General features: G+C 42.6%; 1 long non-coding RNA gene across 1 annotated transcript; it reads right to left on the bottom strand.

Moving 5' to 3' along the window:
* Positions 1 to 5,186: 5,186 nt before the first annotated feature.
* On the bottom strand, positions 5,187 to 6,221 carry LOC134213762 (uncharacterized). Its single transcript, XR_009979521.1, has 3 exons — positions 6,167 to 6,221; positions 6,040 to 6,105; positions 5,187 to 5,961 (listed from the first exon to the last, which is right to left on the bottom strand). It is a non-coding gene; the product is annotated as an uncharacterized LOC134213762 (long non-coding RNA).
* Between the last annotated feature and the right edge of the window lie 454 nt (positions 6,222 to 6,675).

Below are 6,675 nucleotides of genomic sequence, written 5' to 3'. Positions count from 1 at the left end.
CATTCGGCTCGGTCCATGGCTACACGTCGCCAACCACGCAGTCTACGGAGGGTCCGCAAGTCATCTTCCACCTGATCGATCCACCTTGCCCGCTGCGCCTTCTTGTGCCCGTCGGATCGTTGTCGAGAACCATTTTCACCGGGTTACTGTCCGACATTCTGGCTACGTGCCCGGCCCACCGCAGTCGTCCGATTTTCGCGGTGTGAACGATGGATGGTTCTCCCAACAGCTGATGCAATTCGTGGTTCATTCGCCTCCTCCACGTACCGTCCGCCATCTGCACCCCACCATAGATGGTACGCAGCACTTTCCTTTCGAAAACTCCAAGTGCGCGTTGGTCCTCCACGAGCATCGTCCAGGTCTCGTGTCCGTAGAGGACTACCGGTCTAATTAGCGTTTTGTAGATTGTCAGTTTGGTACGGCGGCGAACTCTATTCGATCGGAGCGTCTTGCGGAGTCCAAAGTACGTACGATTTCCAGCCACTATGCGTCTCCGAATTTCTCTGCTGGTGTCATTTTCGGCAGTCACCAGTGAGCCCAAGTACACAAATTCTTCTACCACCTCGATTTCGTCACCACCGATGCAAACTCGCGGTGGGTGGCTCACATTGTCTTCTCTTGAACCTCTGCCTATCATGTACTTCGTCTTCGACGTGTTGATGACTAGTCCGATCCGCTTAGCTAAAGTTCACTTAGCTTCTTTCAAATAAATAGGAATCATTTGTCTGATTTGTATCTTTCATAATCACATTTTAACCATATTGATGTAACAAAAATTGAAGAAAATATAGTTAAAAACCCAAAATATATTCAGATGTCCAAAATACCATTGTTACCCTACCAAGGATTAGTCAATGAACTTCCCAGTAATACAGCAAGTATCCGTATTCGTCATTTCCGTCAACATCATTTATGATTGGGGAAAATCCATAAAGTACGTCACGCAAAAATCGGCGATTTTCGGCCCCCCCTCCTCCCCCCTTGGTCACACTTTTTGTAATAAACCTCTAAAATTTTTGTATGGATCGTCACGCTGCTCTGAATCCCCCTCCCCCTAGAGGCGTGACGTACTTAGTGGACGGCCCCTTGGTGGTGGTTGAGATCCCTTACGTTGATAAAGTTGATTGTCTTAATAACAAGCGTCAATATTGATCGTTTTCACACATCGATTATTTTGGTGAATATGCATTATGGCAGGGAAATATCGCCATACCTTTGTGATTGCTTTCCCAAGCTTAGAATTGTCTATCATTGATTGCTTGTGCTCCATCAATCGTAAGGTCACATAAGAGAGTAGAACACGAAGCAGGCGGGTTTTTCACGTAACGTAGCTTTCAAATCTCCAGCGAGAACTTTTATTCTTCACCGTGTTCCGCGAAAACTAATGCTACTGAAGGAGGCTATTTCCTTAGGACACACCAGAGTGTATGTACTTAAGAATGGTGACATGTGCCGCATTTGATCTCCTGCTCGTTTGGAACACGATTTTGTATAGGAATGACAGATGAATTTCGTTCCATTTCTGACAGTGTCGCCACTCTTAACTGACTCTTGGACACACGATGTAAACAACAATCGAAATGATTTCCTTAATAAACTCTCTGTCCTGGAAAGGTTTCATCCGTTTTGCTAAAATCTTACTAACAGCAAAACTGGGCCGTACTGTATTTTCTGACTTCGTATTTGCTTGAGTGAAGAAAGTTTGTTGTTTCTATGATAATTTCTATTATAATAATAATTTGAATCAATGAATGGAAATTTAAATTGATTGAGTGCCCTACCTTTGAAGCTCTACCAACTTTTGTTTCCTTCCTGAGTCTTTTCAAATATCATATTTCATAGAATGCTTGGATTCAAATTTTATTCCATCAATATAGCAAAACTTTCTGAACAAATTATCAAAACGGCTTTCCTTTTTTCAACGTGGACGTAAATTACTTGTGCCAATCTTTATTAAAAACGCAATGTTCCACATCAACCTTTTGTGTCTTGGGATCGCTCAATGCAATCATTTCAAATTATTAAAAATATTATATTTCGTTTCAAGCTTTGATTTAAAACTTACCGTTTTGACTCATATTCCGAACATGACTTATATTCCGAACATTTGCTTTTAAATGGTCATTTTATTTAATGAGACACCTACGACTAAGCGATACCCTCATAAGTACCACGAAGCTGGATATTGGGGAAGGTATTCGTTGGATCAGGATTTGCCTGTAGCTAAAAAAGGTGACCATGGTAGATCTTACACCGTTACACGCTGCAAAGGTGTCTACCCAGCGTCACGGGGACCTGAGGAAGAAAAATAAGAATAACTACGGTTAATGCTTTCCATCTCACAGCTCCCTTGGTCATTCTAACAAAGTAAAGGAGTTAAAAGTAAATTGAAATGATTGATTTAGTGCGAGTTTTTTTTAGCAGCGTAAAAAAGCTGACACAATTGATGTTTTACTCTTTTGTTTAGCAATGAGATGATTTTTTTTTAAAGTGAGATGACGAATAGAAAGGTTCCCTCTAATCCCTCTAAACACTGATAGATGAACAATTCCAATTTTCCATTACCCGCCAATCTGGATGACTACATGCTTCTCTGCCTCCTTTGCATTTCACGCAGCCCATTTCTGTACATGTGATCTATCATGCTTTCGGATTCAATTTTTACCTCGCTCTGGCCCGCCATCTGTTAGTCGGTTAGCTGTTCGCAAACTAAACCTACTGTTGTCGGCCGAAGCAACCACTGACCGAATAATAGTTTTCACAAACAAACAACCGGATGACGGACCGCACCGATGGCGGCGACGACGTGCTGTAGTTCCGGCATTTGTGGCTCCGACTCGCCGACACACAGCAGCGGAGGAATTTATGGATTATTCAAATTATTATCAAACGAGCTCTACACGATGTTCCCATTCGATAGTACACGCTATTCTTGTGTTCACGCGGGAGATGTGTTTTATGTAAATAGTTGTTAGCTGTTGAGTATGAAGTAAAATCTTCAAATCAAAAATTGAAACTATAAAGGATTTATTTTCTTCTCATATAGTCACATGTTAGTTGAAATATTCTCTAATTGTCGTTTTTGTATTTCAAATTATAATATATTTGCCATAAAAAGTTGGCTAATTAACATCTGCAATAAACATCGTTGTATTGGTCGATACAGTTAATCATATACTATTTGATGTTCTATAATCTGATACCTACTTATACTTACAATTATTTCAATGCAAGTCTTTGAATGTTTCTTTGGAGTTGTTGGAAACTTGGGCGTGATTTTGTTTATTTGGAACCGTGCTCTGTGTTACTCAGTTTTGAATAAAAAAGACATTCTGAACTTTATGATATTTGCTTGTATTTATCTGCATGCATTTTGTCTAGTCTGGCAACTGCTATTGATTTGGCTGCACGTGCTGGTGCCATCAGGCAGGCAACAGGAAGCAAAGCAATCAAATGCTGGTGGAAAAAGGCATTGCACAATGAGCAAATCAACACAATTATTCAGTTGGGTATATAAACAATTCAGTTTTCAAAATCGTTTTCCGAAAGAGTTCAAATAAGCATAGCTGATTCATTCATTCTTTCATGAGCTCTGGGTGAAGTTTAAAAAAAAAAACGAAATGTAGCAGACTCAATACAACAGATACGAACGTCATTATCGTCGATGAGCACCATAAACTTGTTTCATCGAAATAAACAGGCGATGACTTATTTTCCCTTAAAATGAAATCACATTTTTTTCTTCTCTAAATATTTTTAAAATAAGGTACCGACTGTTTGGGCTGCAAAACGGTGGGTTGACATCCAGAAAGGAGTGTTCAATACAGATCTGGTCCCCACAAGTTCCTATCTAACGCTTCCATGGGTCGATCGATGACAATGGACCGCCAGTTAAAAGCTGCGTACTTTGCTGGCAGATCAGCCTGGGCGCTGTTGTCCTTCTGACATCAGTTAGAGTGAGAAGGTACGTCTCGACCGTCTGTCTGTCCAGGAAATGCGGCTCAAACAGTGTCTGCATGGTATTTTTTCGGCTGATTAACGAGACGATGTAGGGTACACTATAGTGCGATGTAGGTAATCCGACCCCTTTAAGGTAGCTTACTGAAGTCTTTCAAATACCACTTTAAATGGAAAAGAAGAAAAAGTGAACCTCATTTTCGGCAACCGATCCGGTAAAGAACGAGTGAGCCTTATGGCTCGTACACCGTAGAAGGTCGGAGTCAACGTAGTCGCTATGCAAGTAGGCCGAAATGATGGCTGATCCAGGGAACGTGAATTCCGAGCCGTAAATACCACGACCAACACTGCATTCAAATATTGGGGCCGTACACTAATTATGTAAGCAAATTTTCTGGGTTTTTCAACAACCTCTCCCCCCATGTAGGATTTTTCCCATACAAATATTTTTTTATTTATATGGAATGTAAGAATATGACAGACTACCCCTCCCGCCATAAGTGCTTACGTAATTAGTGTACGAACCCTATAGCACCTATTGCAGTCGTGGAGAATTAACAGAGCATGGAATTGGTTTCGTTGTGATGGGCAAGCATATACGGGGCAAATATATTCTTCAATTACAGCCTAATCAACATCTACGCACCGACAAACGATAAACCCGACAACATGAAGTTCACGTTTCATGAATTTTTTGATCAAGCCTATGGAGAGTGACCAAAGCATGATGTGAAAATGGTTATCGGAAATGCTAACGCTCGACGGTAGAGAGGACTTATTTTTTCGTCCCATGATCGATAGGACGAGCTTTTACTCCGCTACCAGCTAACCCGCCAACCCGCACGTTTCCCGGGGAAATAAGATAGGTGGTTTAAGCGCCACTCCTTTCGGAGACCACCTTCCAGATATAGGGCTGCCCGGCCGCTGAGACCCCCAGGAATGGGTCTAATTACTCCCGTTTTCAGAGAGGGAACGAGTCGGGTGACGTAAGACTGGGGGTGAAGACAATGAAGGGGAAAAGGGAAGGGAAATCGATTTACTAGCGCGGGAATTAGGAGATTGCGAAACAATACTTACGCCCTTTTATCATCACTGGATGATTTGAAAGAACCTGCGAATCCTGCCATAAAAGAATAGGGAGTTATCGTGGTTGTTTCGGGGAACCGCCCCAGCAAAATATAATAAATAATAAAAATAAATTAACGACCGATTAACATGCTAAACTTTAACCAACTTTATTCTCGCATTGCATTCGGGATAGACTTTTACGAACGACGGTTCGCCTGCATTTATGCTACCAGCAGTAACAAAACAACATATCACTACAAATGTTCAGAACAGATTCATTTTCACATACATATATTTCTCTTCATGTTTCCATTCTCCTCTCTGCCTAGGCCTACTGTTTGCTTTCCCTTACTCTCTCTTTCTCTATCTAACCTCTGTCTTCATTCGGAGCGTGTGTTGAGTTCTATGCGTGCAGTGTGTTCATTCCGGGTCGGTTTAGGTGTGTGTGCTCAGAAGCGTGGCTGTCAGCGCAAGCGCGGGGACTAAGGACAGCCACGTGAAAGTTTCGATTGGCACGCTACTTACTGTTAGTTCTTCGGTAGCGGCGGGAACTGAGCCATGCGCATGGACTTATCTAATCATGCATGATTACTTACGGTTTTCTTTGCGTACGCTTGGGGTGGAGGGAAATCGAAAATCAATCGGTCGTTCATTCGATGAGCACCGTTGATTGAAGCTCGCGTCGCTGACGTTGACGCAGATGATATTCCCTCCGGTCTGTGGGCTTCACGCGACGGCGTCGATGAACTACCGACAGTTGGCGCAATTTGACGATGAACTCGGATGACTGCAACCTCTGCCTAGGGCGCGATGAAACGTACGCAAGCCCTCTTCCGGTCGACGTACTTCCGGGAAACCCTCGTAGCTGACAGTGGGGTCAGAAGCGATCGTTGGCTTTGGGGTGCGATGTGTGGGGTTTCGCAGTATGCCACAAACCTAATTAAACACGTGGTGTCGTTCGACGACATGATTAGCACACACACATAATGTACACAATATTGACCGACAAATTACCTGCACAATACTAAAACGCACGCACGAAACTAGTAGGAACTTGGCACTTTTCCTTAGCTGACTCAACTAATAAGGGAAAGACTTTAGTAAAATTAATTAAATTAAAGCATGCTAATATTTTGTTCACCTTTAAACACACATCACGGCGCAACACTTAAAATTCGATCACTCCTGCCTCTTCCACTAGCCAGAACGAAGTGATCGATCAAAGTCAATTTTCCTCAGATCAAGGTGCGCATTATTAATTGCCTTCGCAATCATAACCTTCGGGAAATCCTGAGAGGAAATCCGAAGGTTGGATAATTCCACGCTCGCGAAACGATCAAGGTTAAAGGGAGGGATTAGTCTACGCCGAAAGGCTTACATCACCCAGCTCGCTAAATCTGAGAGAGCGGACCCATTCGGGATAAGTTCAATATCCCTGAATGCATTCCTCCGGGGTCAATGCACAGCAGCAAGCGCGCAAATTTCATATCTGCTGCTATCACTTTTCCTTTTGGGCGGTTACAGCATGTGCGAGTTGGCTAGGGTAGGAACTCATTTAAATGACTGACTGTGGGAAGCTATTCGTGAATTCGAAGATATATTCATGCAACGGGTGTACTTTCCAGTGTTAGGCTGGTTCAAACTAATTAC

The sequence above is a fragment of the Armigeres subalbatus genome, chromosome 1, assembly GCF_024139115.2.
Source record: "Armigeres subalbatus isolate Guangzhou_Male chromosome 1, GZ_Asu_2, whole genome shotgun sequence".
Classification (NCBI taxonomy): domain Eukaryota; kingdom Metazoa; phylum Arthropoda; class Insecta; order Diptera; family Culicidae; genus Armigeres; species Armigeres subalbatus.
Note: the sequence above shows the minus strand (reverse complement) of the source record. Positions and strands in the feature narration are given on the sequence as shown.